Raw genomic sequence first — 20,282 nt, 5'->3', positions numbered from 1 at the left:
TTGTTGTCAAAAATGAAGAAATTGTGCAAACAATCAACTGACGCTACGCGCAATGTACAAATTAACAGCGAGAACTTTCCGCGAAGAGACCGGTCACACTTCAGACAACGAGCCCGCTCTCTCCGCTTCAATCGAGAGAGAATAGAAAAAGGGCCCATGGCAGATGTCTCGTTGAGTCTTTTCGCGGCTAACCGGTTAAGTAACCCTAATGTTGAGACCTTTTTGGAAATCGGGACTCAACCCTGCGAGCTCTGAAATAATTTTTATGAAACTTATACAAAAATTCTAATATAATAAACAAAAGTAGTAGAGTAGATAAAAATACGTTGAAAAACAACGAAGTTATAATTTTTTTCCTATTAATTTCCCGATCGTTTCTATGGCAGCTATATCATATAGTCGTCCGATTTTCATAAAATTAAAAACGAAATTCTGAAATAATATAAAATGGCCATATCTTTAAAAATTATGCAGAAATGTTGAAAAACAGCTAAGTTATAAATTTTTTTCTAAAAATTTATGGGACATTTGTATGGCAGCTATATAGCAGTGAGAGTATATAGAAGACTATATGCAAAGTTTCATTCAGATAGCTTTAAAACTGAGGGACTAGTTTGCGTAGAAACAGACAGACGGACATGGCTAAATCCACTCGACTGTTGATGCTGATCAAGAATATATATACTTTATAGGGTCGGAAACGTATCCTTCACTACGTTGCAAACTTCTGACTGAAATTATAATACCCTGCAAGGGTATGTATGTGTAGCCTAAATATATATTGTTATACCCTTGCAGGGTATTATAATTTCAGTCAGAAGTTTGCAACGCAGTGAAGGAGACGTTTCCGACCCTATAAAGTATATATATTCTTGATCAGCATCAACAGCCGAGTCGATCTAGCCATGTCCGTCTGTCCGTCTGTCCGTCTGTCCACCTGTCCGTTTCTACGCAAACTAGTCCCTCAGTTTTAAAGCTATCTTAATGAAACTTTGCATATAGTCTTCTATATACTCTCACTGCTATATATGTCGGAACGGGCCGGATCGGACGACTATATCATATAGCTGCCATACAAATGTTCGATAAATTTTTAGAAAAATAATTATAACTTTGCTCTTTTTCAATATTTTTGCACCATTTTTTAGATATGGCCATTTTATATTATTTCTAAATTTTGGTAAAAATTTTATGAAAATCGGACGACTATATGATATAGCTGCCATAGGAACGATCGGAAAATTAATTGGAAAAAATTTATAGCTTCGTTGTTTTTCAAATTTTTTTTATCTACTCTGAGATATAGGCTTTTTTTATTGTTATATTTTTTTTGTTATAAATTTCATAAAAATCGGACAAATATATCATATAGCTGCCATAGAAGCGATCGGTAATTGTATAAAATATGTAAAGCTGGGAATGTAAAACTGTAACTGTCAAACTGTAAACATAATAAGTATAGGTAAACTGTAATGAAACTCTGTTTTGTGAGTGTTTTCAACATTTATATCTATAATATAAACATCGAAACCAATCTGCAAGGGTATACAAACTTCGGCGTGCCGAAGTTAGCTTCCTTTCTTGTTTTTAATATGCTTTTGAATTCATGATTTCTAAAGTTTTTACTTTCTTCCTTGTACTATAACTAATGTGATTCTATCGTATTAAAGCTAATGTTAGTATTTGTTATAAGTGTAAATCCCTGTGGTGTGGAGCCAACTACGTCCAATTCTTAATTCTATTACACTTTATAGGTGTAATGTCGGTAGTAAGGAGACGTCTTTTTGGCTTGTGGTTCAGCGAAAGTGTAGCAGAAAAAAAAAGTTTGTCGATAATGGGAGACCAAAGAAGAATTCTTGGTGATCTGTGCCCGAAAGCCCAAGTCAAAAAAGTAGGCAACTTAGTATGAGTCGACATTTGAGGAGAGGAAATCGGCTTATTGGTGGATATACCTATTGCTAGCACTAGAAATACAAACAATGGAAATACTGAGAGACGGATTTTCAAAAAACCAGAATTAGTAGCAAGAGTCAGAGAAGAGCTTATACATATATAAGTTCAGTGTAATTTGATTCACAAATATTAATTCATGGTGCAGTGGTCATTTTTCGACATCGACACATTCTGAATAGCCTTAACTGGTGGTTTAAAGTTTATAAATGTTATATATATTTTTCTTTAATTTGTTTTTATTTTGTTTTAATTGTTAATTGAATTTATAATGTTTATAAATATATTTTTTGAAAGACTATATAGTTACAAAATTCAGTATATTTTTTTTCATATGAAAAGTATGAGATTTACTTGAGGTAAGATATTAATATTTTCAGAATATGTCAAGAATACATTAAGAAAATTATGTTAAAAATTTCATTAAAATATCAATTAATTTACCCGTCTTATTAATAAAGTTCCGATAGCAGAGGCACTTGATCCACTGTGCGACGGTTGGATTTGCCAACAAGGTGGAGGAGACGCTTGCCAACAAAAGGCAACGCCCAGCCGAGAGCGCCTGTATGGACGTAACGGGGAGCCATCGGCAACACGGGCTTAAGGAGGCCTCCTAGGTCTTAAAACCATCGTGGATGCCGCCCAGAGAATGACGCTGGATGAGTCCGACGAAGGAGAGGTCGGTGATATGGCCGTAGTAGTCAACTTGTCGTATGGAGGTGAGCCCAGTACTTATGACACTCAGGGTGCTGCAGCTCAACCTCCATAAGAGCAAGGTCGCGTTGGCGGAACTGCTAATAGCCATGGAGCAAGGATCCGCCGACATAGCTTTGGTCCAGGAGCCATGGATCGCCTCAGGCAATACCATCGCCGGACTAAAGTCCGCAAATTACAATTTGCGTACCACGCATCATGCCCTATATCGGACACGAGAAAGAGGACGAGGCCACCCTGGTGGAATAAGGACCTTTCACTCCGACGCAACAAACTCAAAGAATTCTTTAAAATCGCCAAGCAGGCGTAAGATGATATCATCAATGAGGAATACAAAGTCCTACTAAGGGACTACAAGAAGGAAATATGCGAGGCGCAGAGAAACTTCTGCTCCAATATTGAGACTGCCCCAGAGACGGCTAGACTCCGGAAGCTGCTATCAAAGCAGCCAACCATACAGAGTCAGCTCAAACGCGACGACGCACAGTAGGGCCTTTTCTCATTTAGCGTTGCACACTGGACGGAAAGCCCGATTTTTTGGCATAAAGTCGAAATTTTCATGAAAACCTTTTGTGGTTTTGATTTTTTATTTTCAAAGCAGATACTCCAAGCACATTAAATCGATAATATAAATTTGTATAGTTGCAGCCCCGACTTTGTACCAGGGTGTCAAAGTCAAACATATGATCTGAGCTTTGTTTACTTTTGCCGTGGACGAAATTTTCTAAAAGTTTAAGGTTGTGTCATATTTTGTAGAAAATATCTTTGAATTATTTTCAGGATGGAAAATGAAGAGAAAGGTACGTTTAATATAAATCCCTAGCAAGAATTGATTAATACGTGTTATTTGTTGTGTATGTGCCTTGTGTTTGTTAAGGGGGGACATCTGAGTAACTTTTTTTAAATCGAAAAATTTTTTTTTTGCTTAAAAAATACTTTAGGGTCTTAAAAATAACATATTAAAAAATAGAGTCCGGCAAAAGTTTCTAAGTGTCGAAATTTTCCATTCTGCGGCGATGCCTCACATGTAATCATATACGATTTTAAAACTTTAAACGCGTTTTTCTCAAAACAACTTTTTTTGAGTTGGCCGAAAACATAACTCGAACAAATCTTAACCGATCGATCTGAAATTTTGACAGTATATCCAAAATACCTATGGCTATCGACACACGTAGGATTTTTTTTATTTTTGCTTACTTTTTTTTATGAACAATTTTGTGACGTTTTTTTCGCATGAAAATTGAACATTTTTTTTAATCACTCACCATTTTGCTAAAAATCAAAATATCGAAAAAATCCTACGTGTGTCGATAGCGGTTGAGATATAGAAACTAACAAAATTTGATTTTTTGTTCTAGATAAAAAATTAAGGACGTTAGGTTTTCGGCCATGGACCCCTTTCACGAAAATAGGGCCTACGAAGACATGCTGCACAGCCGCCATTTTGTTTTCGATTTATAAAAAAAAAATTTTATTTTGTAGTTCACATCTAACATTATCAAACCTACTTTAAAATTTTTCGATTGGCTTTTTCATTTGGCCAAAAAAAAATTCTAGAAAATGGGCTTTTTTTTTGCCAGTTACTCAGATGTCCCCCCTTAAACCGATTTATGTTGAAAAGTAAACCCGAGCCCTCGTGTATTGTGTAGAGAATAATAATCTTATTTGCGAATTTTTTCGCGTTTTCCGGATAACTGAATGTATTGCAGCTACTTTTGTCATCAGCAATTTAATAATAATGATTAATTTAAGGGTCCATTCTAGTTGTTGAAAAAAAAAAATTTTTTTTTTGCATTTTTCGATAGCTTTATGGTAAGTGTATAGAATATCATACTAAAAGGGCAAATCGAAATACGTAATAGTTTAAAAGTTATGAGCCTCCGAATCGGCCGACTCAAAGCAGCTACAGAGCAAACATAAAACTTTAAACGCGTTTTCAGGAAAACTACATTTTTCGGGCTGGCGACCATAATATCTCAGTCAAATTTTAACGAATCTTAATGATTTTTTTTTTAATTTAATTAACGTGTCCATGGAATAAGCTACAATTATATTGATAGTTTAAACATTGGATTTTTCCTTTTTTGGGCATGGGCTTACGTCGCCCTGTGTCCTGCCTCAGGACATGCTCTAAAAATTTTGAAATTTTTGCTAAATCATCTTTAAACTATGATAAATATATGTGACAAGTTTGAACTTTCTATGTCTTTTCCTTTGTCCACAAAAAATTCCTGAAAATTGCCTTTTTTTTGGCCCAACTAACCAGACAACTAGACCCTTAAAAGAATTCTGAAATATTTAATTTGTTTTGTTAATATAGTATTTTAGTAAAATTAATTTAAATGTTTTGTGTTACATTTTAAGAAGCAGATCAATTAAAATTACAGCTAAGAACTTAAAATCAAAAAATTACTAATCCAAATTTTTTTCTTATATGTGCGGTATGTGAGGGCGTGGTCCGATTTGTTTCAAATTTTAAACACTGACTACACACACTATTACTAACAACTGTACGAAGTTTTAACACTCTATCTTCAGTATTAGACTTTATGCCAAAAAATCGGCTTTCCGTCCAGTGTGGAATGTATGAAATTGTGTCGGTATTTTGGTATATTTAACCCTGAGTAGTTTTGATTTATGTCGTTGCATTTTCGCATACGCAGCCGATGAAAGTTAATTCTGGTCCAAGAAAGATTCACGTAACTTGTAGACATTATGTAGTCGGTGGCTTTCATCGGCTTCAGAAGTTATAGACTACTTTAGGCAGAAAAAGGTGAAAAAAATTGGCACCTGGCAGGTAGCGATGGTCACTGCCTGTCTGCTGCACATGCAGTCAAGCTGGGTATTACCGACAACGTCAAATACCGGATATTTTTTTTTTTTTTATTTTATTTTTTTTTTTTGCTTACATCTTTGTCTTAAGAGTTTTGAATCAACGATAAACTAATAAGAAGAGAGATAAGCAAGCCGTTGATTAACTATACATTTTTTAGTCTCTTGCACTTACAACTTCTCTGCACCGTTCGCCATCCCAAAACTTGTCCGTTTGTCATTACTTTAAGTTAAGCCGGCCTAAACGTTTGGAAATTTATTTTTAAATATAGTCTATTAGTTTCTAATTGAAAAAAAAAGAAGAAAGTTATTGTGCTTTTGGTATAATGACAAAATAATTGTGATTTGAATATTGTACGGTTCGCCATCAAAAACTCAATGAATAAATTATACCGTTCGTAATGTACTGTTACAAATAAAATACTTTATGCACCTACAATCTCAAGCTCTGTCCTTATTTTTTTAAAACTTAAAATCATACCGTTTGCGATGTACTGTTACAAAACAGGAATATCATTGTAAATAAAATAAAATAAAATAAATAAAATACTTTATGCAGCAACAGTGTCAAGCTCTGTCCTACATTTTTCAAAATTTTAAATCCAAATGAAATACGGCCAACCCATAAATTTAGCTTTGAGGGAGAGTTCGAGAAGAAGTGAGACACCTACAGAAGCGCCTTTAGAACAAAAGGCGTTGAGAAATTGGAAAAATCAAGATCACAACCATTATATATCCGACAGAGAATTTTTAAAGGATTCCGAGTCTTTAAGGGGGTCTTCTCATTGATCAACTTTTTTTTTTCGATATTTTTGTTTGCATTTATTTATAGCTTGGGATGTTGTGTATATGTCCCCAAAAGGATTTTTAGAAATTCGAAATACTTTAGAGCCATTTTTGTTAAGCAAGGTCTTCGCAAAATGGGCATTTTTCAAACTTTAAACGCGTTTATCTCGAAACCACGTTTTTCGAACTGTCGGCCATGATATCTCCAGTTCAACTGAACCGATTTTCATGAAACAAAGTGGAATCGACGCAGAATTGTCACCATTCTCGGGTGACGGAACAGATTTTTAAAAAATTGTTCTATTTTTTTTTTACACTAAACTACAAAAAAAAGCCCGAAATCGAAATTTTCTTTAAATGGACGCCATTTGTTTAAAAAATTTTTTAAAAAAATCTGTTCCGTCACCCTAAAATGACATCTATTCTGATTATAACCCCGTTTTTTTTTCATTTCGGACGCTCTGGAAACCCTGAATCGTGGCCGCCAGGACGACACCTTTTTTTTCACCACCAAGTTTGAAGTCTCATAACTCTTTGAACAACCCTCGTATCGAGGCAAAAACAATTTTTTTATTTACTTTGAACATTTTTTAATACAATAAATAAAAAAAGTTTTCAATTATTCTTTGCGTTTTCAAATAAGAATTTTTTTAAAAAGTGTCCAAAAAACGGGTTTTTAATGAGAAGACCCCCTTAATAATTATACGGTTTTTTGTGGAAGACATACTTTTTTTCGTTTTGTGCATTATAAAAAAGTATAAATTAATTGGCTTTTAGGTAATAAGACACAAAAACTATATAACCAATGATTATGGTTTTTGCTTTAAATAACAGGTTCATATACCATATAACCTCTCATTCAAATTAAGAAAAGGGTAGTTTTGATTTGGCTTTTACATGTAAATCCCTACCTGCCAGGTGTCCATTATTTTCACCTTTTTCGTGCTAAAATAGTCTAAAAAAGCTGAAGCCGATGAAAGCCACCGACCACACTATTCCTATTAGTTACGTGGATCTTTCTTGGACCAGAATAAACTTTCATCGGCTCGTCGAGTTACGTTTTCGGAAATGCTAATCAAAAAACCTAAATAACTCTGAGTAAAATATACCAACATATTCCTCAAGGTATAGCAACTGCAAATGAAGACCTATTCTTACATTTCTGCGGCATGAAAAAAAATATAAAATCAAATTATTATATTCCAGAAATAATTTGACTATTAGAAATTATCCAAATATAGGCTTATTTTTAGTAATAAATGATCAAAATGACACCAAAATAATAATAAAAACAAAAACGTTAAAAATTGCAGTGTTCAAAATATTTTTGTTTAATCAAGTCAACACAAAAGCCAAAATATTATAAATTTTTTTTTTTAATTCGTTGTCTTAGGAAAAAAATTGCTTTTTATACCCTATAAAAAGACGAATTGGTGAACGTGGCACATTGGGCAATGCATATGTATATAAATTTTACAATAATTACCTGTTACATTTTTTAATTATATTATTTGGTGGAAAAGTTTTAAAAGAAAAGAATTCGAAATTGACGCGTTGATAAAACGTTGAATGGTCTATTGATGACATGTTGTACTGCTGGAGGGGGATAACAATCTTCCGATATTCGAACTTTTCCAGTTCTTTTTATTCGCCTTTTCGCGATATTGAGATATTTTATGAAATAACAACACGTTCAACACGTTCAAAAGTCAAGAGTCGGTGTCATTTAACAACTGATCACTGATTAGTGATGCCCATATGATACTCTAATGCAGTTTTCATTAATTAGCTACTTCATTAGAACCTTGAAAGGGTCCACTATATTGTCATTTTGCTGGGATTATTTTGGTAATACGACTACGGTCACTCCGACCGTAAAAGGTAAACAAAAAAAACGGCCGCCATTCGCAGCGTATTATTATGAATATCTGAATTCCTCGTCGAAGTATTATTGCATAACAAAATGCAGAATCCTTTGAATTTATGTTTTTAATCTATAGGAAGAAATCGATTTTTTGGCCATTTTTGCAAAATTTGATAAGGGGTTACATCATTAAAATTTTTGATTTTGATAAAAAATTGAATTTTCAAAATTTTTGAATGAAGTATGCAGATTTATTAAGGGGGGGGTAAGGTTAATTCGGTGCAAAAAAGGCCACTTTTCAAAAATTATTGTGGCGGAACGGCTAAAGTTAGCTTAATGAAATAAATACCATATAATAACACAACATTTGAATAATTTTTGATAAATTTTGTATTGAAAAATAGTTAGAGGTAGAGAAGTTATAGGGAATCTCCCGAGTCGCCTTGCGGTGTACATCCTAACAGCCCACAGGATCATCCGATCTAAAAAAAGTATACCTCATTCGTTAAAGGATAAGTGTCCCGAGGTATTCAAGAAGCGTTTTTTTTTTTAAGTTTTTTTTGTGATTTTTTAGGAAATTTGAAAGTCAAAAACCCGATTTTTGACTAAAAAAATAACGTTATTTCTTAATTTAAAAATATATAAAAATTAAAAAAAGGCCGACGTGAATACCTGAGGAATTAGTTAAAGAATGTGTGTGCCAAATTTCAAATCGATCGGTCCACTAGTTTTTCTGTAATCGTGTACACCGATTTGAAAAATTGAATTTTTCAGGAGAGCGCTTTAAACTTTGTGATTCTCATGCATTTAACACCAACCGACCTTCGTTCAACTCTGCATAACTTCGTCAATTTTCCCATGATCGATGTAAAACTTGGACACAATATTCTTAAGATATTAGGCCTTAAAAATAAAAAATAAAAAAAAAATTACGAAAAAAAAAATTAAATACCTTACCCCCCCCCCCCCTTAACTGTAGAAAATCTTGCACAGATCTGTTTTCCGATTTAAAATTAATGCTCTTTTGGCCGAGGTTTGATATTTTTAATTAAAAAAAAATAAAGAAGTTTTTTAATATAAAAAATCCGATTATAATACAAAATAATATTTTTCTAAGTCAAGGAATCATTTCCGACCCCATAAACCATATATATTCTTGATCAGCATTAACATGCGAATCTTTCTAGACATGTCCGGAAGAAATCGATTTTTTGGCCATTTTTGCGAAATTTGATAAGGGGTTACATCATTAAAATTAGCAAAAATGGCAAAAAATTTTGATTTCTTAAAATTTTAAATTTGGTATGCAGTTTTTTTAAATTAATAAAAACTAACACAAAACTGCTTTCCGAATCGAAATTAATGCATTTTTGGCTTAGTTATGATATATTTTAATTGTTACCTGCAAGGGTATACAAACTTTGGCTGGCCAAAGTTAGCTTTCTTTCTTGTCTAATATATTTTCAGTTCAAAAACCAGCGAAATGATATAAAAATAAACTTCTCATTGTGAGACCATACTGTCAATGAGCTGGCTAATACATTTTTCAATTAGAATTTTCTTCATTAAACCCGTATTTTGTTATCGAGTATCTAGTATATTATATGTACAGTGGATCGCAGCTTATTTCGTGCAGTTAAGAAACTAAAGTGTAAATCGCCACTGCTGATATACCATTAGAGATATCGAAAAAATTTAAATGCAGTGTTTTAAATCAGATATCCTACATTTTAAATTTAAAAAAATCTTCCCAATTAATAAGAACAAACAATAATATTAAAAAACAAATTTATGACCTTTTTTCACGCCGCAGCTTATTTCGTGCAGCTAGTTAAAATGAATTTTTGGCTTAATTTTTATTTTATTTTATTTTTTTTTTTTTGCTATGGTATTGGTAGCTTATGTATATTTTAAAAGTTTCTTGGCCTGATCACATTAAAATATGAATTTATGGGGAAATAAGTAAAATAGGATCGCGAATATCTATTAAAATGCGATAATTAGTTCTCTTTCAATTTAAGACAGAAAAAAAATCACCGTGATACTACGAAAATGTTATTCTTAAATCGTACATATATAAAAACATAAATTAATCGTTTGTCCGTGAAGATTGGGCCAAACATAAGGGCCGAAATGCACCGAATACATATTTCAGTGAACATTAAGTTCATTATATGGACCAAAAATAAACATTAACAAACGGCTGTCAAATTAGTTATATAGATAGAGCACGAAATAAGGAACAAGTGTCGTGCCGATTTAATGCGCCTCTTGTTGCACAAATACATCTTTAATGTTATAGTAGTATGAAAAGAGCCATTTATAAGGACCCTTCAGTTCCAGAATTCCTCGCCCGTCCAATTCCTCGCGGTATGTTCGAAAAACAAAAACAAATTACATGGGCCTCGTTCAGCGAAGTTCGAAACAAAATAGCCGAAACAAATTCTACCTACGCTCGGCTACTGCCGAGGGCTTCACGAAGTTCGTTCTTCATACCCTTCAGTTCCAGAATTCCTCGCCCGTCCAATTCCTCGCGGTATGTTCGAAAAACAAAAACAAATTACATGGGCCTCGTTCAGCGAAGTTCGAAACAAAATAGCCGAAACAAATTCTACCTACGCTCGGCTACTGCCGAGGGCTTCACGAAGTTCGTTCTTCATATTTGTTATTGTTTTCGATCTACGTTCGGAGTAGCGGTTGCGAGAATTCGTAAATTAGAGAGAGATGGAGATGGAAGGAAGGGAGGAAAGAAAATTGGTGTCAAAAACAAAGAGTATTGCACCGACGTGAGAATGACCTTTTTAAAATAAGTAGAGTTATTTAAAAATATTTAAGATTATATTTAATTAATTTTTACGTATAAAATCGTGTGGGATATGAGCACGTAAGAAAATGTGCTTTAGACATGGCCGAAATGTTCATGTTTGATTATTGGCCCTTTGTGAATCTAATTGCAAGGCATTGCCTTGTCGGCTATACCCTGACACGCGCGAGAATTTTCGGTCTTCGGTTTTGTCTTCTAATTCTCTTTGCATTTAGAGTTGACTGCTGTTGCATTCAGATGTGTTTTGCGTATAGTTGCGTAAAAATGAAATATTATAAGGTAAGTGGAACTTATTTGCATTCAATTATTAATTTTAATTGCAGAATTGACGATTAAAATGGATGCGACTTCAACCTAGACGGTGTGAATGGGATTCAGTACGGATTTACAAAGTTTTTTTATCCAGTTTAAGTTGGTATGTACTGCAATTTACAATTTGATTAAAAAATATGTATGTATGTACTTATGTATTTAATTTACAGATAAAACAAGTTTCTTAAAGGACCCAGCAGCCGGCAAAGGAGACTCGTGACACGCACTTATGTACATACATATGTACATATGTATGTACATATGTACATATGTATACATGTTTAATTTTGGAGAACAATTTAATGCTACCAAAAAAGTGAAGATAAATAAAAACATGCAATCCATAAATAAATAAGGAATAAATTACATCGGATTTTTACTAGGAAGGGGGGGGGGGAATTTTCAGGATTTTCTATAGATTTTCATCTGGGATTCCTGGCGGATTCCGCTAGCGAATCCCGCGGGATTCCGCAATGATTTTCTCGGGATTCCTCGACGATTCCTCTAGCGATTCCCGCAAGATTCTTCGACGGTTCCCCCAGCGATTCCTTGACGAATCGTGCACGATTATCTTTCGAAATTCCCGGTGACTTTCCCTGGCGATTCCTGGCGGATTCTTGGCGAATTTCGAATTCGTGGCTGGGATCACCTTTTGTATGGAAATTCCTCGAAGTTTTTTATGAACGTTCCCTGACGATTCGTCAGGGATTTATTTCGGTTCCGTGAGGAATCGTAGGGGAATCGTTGAGGAACGGAACTGAAGGGGAAACCAGCACAGTAGCAACGTCAAAATTTTTCATAGGAGCTTATAATTTGGCCGATTTTCTTTTGGAATGTTTTTATCTTTACCAACGAGTAAAAGTTTAACTAATTTAATCCTGATGACAGTCAAAATTATTGGCGGAGGCCCAATATTGAGCTAAAAAACCAAACACTTGCAAGCTACTCTGAAGCAAGGCGGCGATCGTGTCTTATTTGGGCCTAAATGGCTTCCTGTAGAGTAGGAAACGAATTTTTTTTTTGGCAGGATCTTGGAAACCAATATGTTCTCTTCAATATAAAATGTTAAAACGTGGAAAAAACGTGGTCACACGGGATAGTTTGCAAAACTATTAGTGCAGCGGTCCCTACTACTTATCGGACTTTCGGAAGCTTTAGCTCACACAAAACGTTCTTAATGACAAAAAAACAACATCACTGTCACCCAGACATAATCATTATTTAAAATTTGTAGCAAATATTGGACTAGCAATCGCAAAAATTAAAATGTTTGACCAAAATTATCAAATAAGTAGTGCCTTAGAAGAATTGATTAAAATGAATCTAGAAACCTAAAAAAAACTAGTTAATTCAATGAAACATCATCTGAAAGGTATTCAGAATAAGATAAGAGGTGACATAAAATTTTTTATATTAAATTAATAAAAATAAGTTGAATTAAACGAAGTGCACGAAATAAGCTGCGGCATGAAAAAAGACCTCAAATTTGTTTTTGTTTAAATACTAAATCGTTTTTATGATTAGGAAGATTGTCTTTGTTCAGTATAAATGTTAGTACAAGGACCAAAAGAACTGCGTTTAAATATTTGGATTATCTTCAATCGCTTAGCCACAGGGACGTTTAAAATTTTCGTTTCTTGCCTGCACGAAATAAGCTGCGATCCACTGTAGATCTATCGATTATCGCGGCAATGAAGTAGCTAATGCATTATTCTAATGCATTAGAGCGCCATATAGCTCGCACTTGTGTAAAACGCTATAGCGCTGTCAAATCTTTAATGAAGTCTCTAATTAATGCGCCAGTGTCATGCCCGTATGATGATATATTACGCATTGAATAAAAAATCGGCTAGGAACCTATGTATATATATGTTCGAACTTTTCGTCAACAATTGTATATTTTTTTAAAGGCGACTAAAATGGACAAGGTTACGTACATTACTGGTTAAAATAATAAGTACAAGCGTATGAGCTTTGTGTCAAGCAAATAATGCAAGTTTTCTAATATAAACATGCGTCTTGCGTTATTGCGTTAATTTTGATTTCGATGGGTAACTTAGGTTACCCATATACTTATACACTATAAGTTAACTAATAAAAAGAAAACAATTAATACGTTCCGAGTTCTAGGCTTAGAAGAATGTCTGTACTTATTATTTTGGGCAACCCATTTTCATGCTTTTTGGCTAAACTTGATTCCTGTCTTTAAGTTTAAAATGTAAAATCCTTTTGACAGTTATTTTTTTATTATCTGGAATAAATACGAAAATTAAAAATAAAGTGGGCTTGACACAAAGCTCATACGCTTACACTTATTATTTTAACCAGTAGACTTTGTAACCTTGTCCATTTTGGTGGCCTTAAAATATATTAGGAATATTGTGTATTAAGTTAAGCTCCTTCCTAAATATGGTATAACGGGTTAACGCTACGTCCCAAGCGTATCTTAAAATTCGATACATATTTAAGATAGATAAGATATAAGAATTAAACACCTATGTTAGCGGAAGGTATAAAATTCGTTATTGATGTCCAGTTATCTATCGGTTCTTGTTAAAGTAATTGATAGATACACTGTAATTGGGCGATTTTGGAAATGTTCTTTTGATTTGTGTGTATTTTTAACATTTCAGTATAACATGAGATACATATGTCATTTATGTTGCAAACTTCGCAAAGTGTGTTATTGATAATTTTCTTTTTAAACAACGTGTATTTGTCAAGATCGTGTCCTCTGAAAATCTGATTCCATTGTTTCGTTTCCAGTCTGTTGAAAGTGTCGTTCCTTTTATAAAAATAAAGCTTGGTAGTTGTGAATGATGGTATTACAGAGTACCATCTGTTGCGTTCAAAAAAGAATAAGCTGTAATCTCTCTCCCAATCCATTTTAATTTGTTTAATATATGTATATTTATATATATGAAAGATATAACAGCATTTTTAAATCCTTAAGATATGTCTTGCATTTTTTCTGCTGTTTTCGTTCGTTTTCCCAGATATTAGTATAGCTCGAAATGTGATGTAATCCCACGACCAGCAAACAATGGTTATTAATTAATTTATCAATAATATTTCCTGCTTAAAAATTGTTTGGTGTCCTGTTTTTAATGTTTCCACAATACCTTTTTTCGAAAAGTTTTGTGATAGAGCAAAGTCTGTGGCTTTTTCAAGGGCTGAGAGTTTAGCAATCATTGATGACAGTCTTTTGAATGAGTAAAAACTTTTTATAGTATTTTAATAGTATTAGACTTTAAATGCACGAAGGCACAACACAAGAAATTATCAGACAAAGAGTCATTAGTAAATATAATCTTAAGGTTTATGGAATTAATTGAATAGATTTTTCTGCGTATAAGAAAACAATCAGCATGGTTAGCCAAGTTTTTATGTTATCTGGTTCCTTTAAAATAATCGGTATCAAAAGATACCTTGCGTTTAGCCCGATATAGGGAGCAAATGGAAACAATAGTGAACTTTACAACAACTGGTGTTTTTGCCTGAGGTAAACAAAAGCCTCGCTGCTGGAAGCTCATGAGCGAAAGTATTCGCCAACTCCTTAGCTGCAGCAACTTTTATCATATGAAAAGAAAAGAAGCTAACTTCGGCACGCCGAAGTTTGTATACCCTGGCCGATTGCAATTGGATCATTAGGAATCGAGCAATTCTGGTTAATTAGAAAAAAATAAAAGAAAATATATAAAAGTTGTACATTTATACATAGCATAAATAAAACACACACAAAACAGAGTTTCAAAACATTTTACCTATACCTTTTATGTTTACAAATTGACAGTTACTTTTTTACATTCCTAGCTTTAAATTTTCTCTACATTTATCGATCGCTTCTGTGGCAGCTATATGATATACATAGTTGTCCGATTTTCATAAAATCTATAATAAAAATTTTGAAATAATTAAATAAGGTTATAACTCAGAGTAGATAAAAATACGTCGACAACAACGAAGTTATAATTTTTTTTCTTTTAATTTCCCAACCGTTGCAAAGGCAGCTACATTTTCTCCACATCTACCGATCGCTCCTATGGTAGCTATATGATATAGTTTTCAGATTTTCATGAAATTTATACCAAAATTCTAAGATAATAAAAAGCTTATATCTCAGAGTAGATGAAAATAGGTTGAACAACGACAGAGTTATAATTTTTTTTTCTATTAATTTCCCGATCGTTCCTATGGCAGCTATAAGATATAGTCGTCCGATTTTCATGAAATTTTTACTAAAATTCTGAAATAATATAAATTAGCCATATCTTAAAAATGGTGCAAAAATGTTGAAAAACAGCCAAGTTTTATTTTTTTCTAAAAATTTATCGAACATTTGTATGGCAGCTATATGATATAGTCGTCCGATCCGGCCCGTTCCGACCTACATACACTACTGGCCGAAATAATAAGTACATGCGTATGTGGTTTGTTTCAAGTCCTATAAAATTTGTTTGATAAACTTAAGAAAAAAACCCACTTTATTTTTAGTTTCCGTACTTATTCCAGATAATAAAAATAACTGCCTAAAGGATTTTACATTTCAAATTTAGAGACAGGGGTCAATTTTATCCAAAAAGCATGAAAATGGGCTGGCCGAAATAATAAGTACACCCATTCTTCTAAGTCTAGAACTCGGAACGTATTAAATATTTTTCACTTCTTTCTACTTATAAGTAAACTTAGATTAGTATCCAATAAAACCACACTCGTTTTAGGTAACTTTCGCTATTATTTTTGGCATTCTAGTAGGAAGTCTGTGGCAAGTCAGTACTAGAAGCTGAGACCAGGTTTCTTTAGCAAATCTTCACAAATCTTCAACATTTTAAAATGTTTTGGTTACAATTCGACGTTTTAAAAAAAAAAAAAAAATAGAAAAAAAAATTTATAAAAAAATCTGTTCCGTCACCCGAGAATGGTGACAATTCTGCGTCGACTCCACTTTGTTTCATGAAAATCGGTTCAGTTGAACTGTAGATATCATGGCCGCCAGTTCGAAAAACGTGGTTTCGAGATAAACGCGTTTGAAGTTTGAAAAAAGCTCATTTTGCGAAGAACTTGCTTCACAAAAAAGGCTGTATCTTCTAAAGTATTTCGAATTTCTAAAAATCCTTTTGGGGACATATACACACCATCCCAAGCTATAAATAAATGCAAAAAAAAAAAAATCGAAAAAAAAAAGTTGCCCAATGAGAAGACCCCCTTAAGCCCGGAGACAGATGCATAAAGGTCAGGGGCTGTTTTTCCTGGCATGGCGTTGTGCAAATACATCTCATAAATGGTATTACGACCGAAATCGAAAATAAAACTTTTTTAACTGGCATCTTCTAACCATATGCTTAGGGAAACATGCCCTTCCGATAGATTTTTCAACGAGATAACGATCCAAAGTAAACCTTAAAAGTCATCATGGCCTGGTTTAGGGACAAAAAAGTAACCGTCATGGGTTGGAAAAGTCAGTTTCCGAACTCTTACCTAATCAAAAATTTATGGGGAAACTTAAAACGTCGAATTGTAACCAAAACATTTTAAAATGTTGAAGATTTGTGAAGATTTGCTAAAGAAACCTGGTCTCAGCTTCTAGTACTTACTTGCCACAGACTTCCTACTAGAATGCCAAAAATAATAGCGAAAGTTACCTAAAACGAGTGTGGTTTTATTGGATACTAATCTAAGTTTACTTATAAGTAGAAAGAAGTGAAAAATATTTAATACGTTCCGAGTTCTAGACTTAGAAGAATGGGTGTACTTATTATTTCGGCCAGCCCATTTTCATGCTTTTTGGATAAAATTGACCCCTGTCTCTAAATTTGAAATGTAAAATCCTTTAGGCAGTTATTTTTATTATCTGGAATAAGTACGGAAACTAAAAATAAAGTGGGTTTTTTTCTTAAGTTTATCAAACAAATTTTATAGGACTTGAAACAAACCACATACGCATGTACTTATTATTTCGGCTAGTAGTGTATATAGCAGTGAGAATATAGAATAGTATATAGAAGATACATATATGCAAAGTTTCATTCAGATAGCTTTAAAACTGAGGAATTAGTTTGCGTAGAAACGGACAGACGGACGGACGGACGGACAGACGGACATGGCTAGATCGACTCGGCTGTTGATGGTGATCAAGAATATATATACTTTATAGGGTCGGAAAGGCCTCCTTCACTACGTTGCAAACTTCTGACTGAAATTATAATACCCTGTAAGGGTATAAAAAGGTGGGATTATTATTGGTTGGTGTTGACTTTATGAGACCTAGGGCTTTCATTAAATGAAGTTTTGCATGAGTATTACATTTATTTTTAACTAATTTAGAAGTATGTATTTGCGAATGAGGAGCAAGCGTATTTGTACCTGGATCTAATAAAAACCTTGTAGAAAAGTAAATATTTGCTTGGATGCACTCCAGAACGGCAGCCACTTGTATGTACATATGTACATATGTATATATGTATATATATATATATATATATATATGTATGTATGTATGTATGTATGTTAGTACAACTATTACAAATACTGCATTTAAATTTGTTGATTATCTTTAATCGTCTAGCCACAGGGTACTTTTAAATTTCTATTTCTTCACTGCATATCACTACATATGTACATATGTATGACTGTATACATATATGTATCTATATAAATACATAAATTAATAATCGACAAATTAGTAGTTAGTTGTATAAACATACATATACACATAAATACATTTGCATGGATTTCCCGCCACTATAAAATTATTAAATGAGAACACTGAAAATAAATAATCCTGTATGTATGTATGTACGCACACGCGCACTTACACTATTAGATGAGCGTAAGACCATATACATATGTACATATGTATGTACGTATATTTTTACTTATTGAAATAATAAAAATAATGTTTCTAATGTTTCTGTTAACATAAATACAATATTTAGACTATTACATACATATGTATGTATGTACATAAATTATTTATTTGCACTAAAGAGAGGGCACACTGCATATGTTGACTTTAAATCTTATCAGTTTAATGATTTAAATTTAACATTTGTTTATTATAATATGTAAATTTTAGAAGAAAATACAATTTATTACTTGTCATAAAAGTACATATGTATGTACATTTGTATGTACATATTTGTATGCGGATTTAAGCGAAAGGATTGTCTACCTTCGCTGCTGTCAATTATGCATATGCATATGCACATATGTAAGCAAAACATACATACAAATGTATGTATATATGTATATCTGTTTATTTCGAATCTTTCAATGGTTTCGAGGTGTCAATTATAAAAAAAACAGCCTCCTTAATATTTATATAAATTGAACCACTTTACGTGTATACGTATTTTTGTTATATGTACATACTCCATTAAACCATATGTACATACATACATATGTATATACATGTGTAAAAATATCACAAAGTATGTTTATGTTTATTGCTTACAATTTTGCTTTAGTTAGTAGTACTGTTTTTGAATCCTGGACTTACATTTTTCATTCAGGATAATTGGATAATTTAAGCACATTAAACACATGTACATAGTACATAAATATGTACATATGTACATAATAAAAATGAACTCGTATATTTTTTAAATGTATATTTCACAACCGTATCGAGCATGTAAATACTTAAGTATGAAGCTTGAAACAATAGAATACCGCGACAAAGTTGTAGTCCGCCCTCAACAACAATTTGTAAATAACTAAAGAACTTGTTCGGCATTGAAGTCTTTCGTGGTGACCAAACGTACATATGCCGAATTTCCTTACATATTTACATGCAACCACCACCACCAACTGAAAAAAATACATTCAATACAATGTTGTGCAACATGTTGCACGCAACTTGGTTTGATTTTTTACAGCGTCCAAGGAGCCGCTTTTATATACATTAATTCATACATATACATACATAAATGATAGTATGTATGTAAAACTTATGGACCAGCCTATTTCGTGCAGATGATGAAACTTTAAAGTCATGAAGTGTTTTAACTATGCACATAATAAATATAAATTTGTTCTTATTTGCTATATTTTATACCATTGGCAAAGTATTCATGGGAAACCCAATGCCACTGATACTGGCATGACACTGCCGCATTAATTAGAGACTTCATTAAAGATTTGACAGCGCTATAGCGTTTTACACAAGTGCGAGCAAGACGACTATATTGCGCTCTAATGCATTAGAATAATGCATTAGCTACTTCATTGACGCGATAATCGATAGATCTACATATTATATACTAGATACTCGATAACAAAATACGGGTTTAATGAAGAAAATTGTAATTGAAAAATGTATTAGCCAGCTCATTGACAGTATGGTCTCACAATGAGAATTTTATTTTTATATCATTTCGCTGGTTTTTTGAACTGAAAAAATATTAGAAAATTAGGAAAAATAATATGTTTTGCAAGGGCAAGGTTCTTACGCTGTAAAATTAATATAAACATTTTTTTTGGTAATAATTAAAAAAAATTTAAGCATTATACGTTAAAAACATAAATTTAAAGGATTCTGCATTTATTTATGCAAGAATACTTCGACGAGGAATTCAGAAATTCATAGTAATACGCCTCGAATGGCGGCCGTTTTTTTTTTGTTTACCTTTTACGGTCGGTGTGACCGTAGTCGTATTACCAAAATAATCCAAGCAAAATTCAAGCCAAATTACACAAAATTACACATATAGTGGTCTCTTTCAAGGTTCTAATGAAGTAGCTAATTAATGAAAACTGCATTAGTGTATCATATGGGCATGAATAACTGAAAATATCGGCAGCTGAAAATATACGAAATACGATGCTTATACGATATTTTCACCCATTCAAAGCCTCCGAGGTCGCTAAGAAATCGATCAGAGTAAACCTAAATTCTAAGTCAATACAGTATACATATGGTCAAATAAGGATTCACGACCTTTTTGTGGGGCGATCGCTCCCATCGACCACCTCTGAATCCACCACTGGTTGTGTACG

The 20,282-nt window shown here is 33.1% G+C and overlaps 1 protein-coding gene and 1 long non-coding RNA gene across 4 annotated transcripts in view; one reads left to right on the top strand and one right to left on the bottom strand.

Annotated features, from left to right (window-relative positions):
* The window catches only part of Wnt5 (Wnt oncogene analog 5), a 166,720-nt gene extending 147,636 nt beyond the window's left edge, over nt 1-19,084 (bottom strand). For 2 of the 3 annotated variants that reach the window (XM_070288071.1, XM_041776506.2), the window contains exon 1: nt 18,784-19,082. The gene's annotated coding sequence lies outside the window, so the exon portion shown is untranslated. Of the gene's footprint in view, nt 1-18,783 lie in introns of all 3 variants that reach the window. The other variant, XM_070288060.1, reaches the window with a different exon arrangement.
* Nucleotides 11,196-11,651, top strand: LOC121502784 (uncharacterized). Its single transcript, XR_005991073.2, has 2 exons — nt 11,196-11,388; nt 11,456-11,651. It is a non-coding gene; the product is annotated as an uncharacterized lncRNA (long non-coding RNA).
* Nucleotides 19,085-20,282: the final 1,198 nt, after the last annotated feature.

Source organism: Drosophila kikkawai, chromosome 2L (genome assembly GCF_030179895.1).
Source record: "Drosophila kikkawai strain 14028-0561.14 chromosome 2L, DkikHiC1v2, whole genome shotgun sequence".
NCBI lineage: Eukaryota > Metazoa > Arthropoda > Insecta > Diptera > Drosophilidae > Drosophila > Drosophila kikkawai.
Note: the sequence above shows the minus strand (reverse complement) of the source record. Positions and strands in the feature narration are given on the sequence as shown.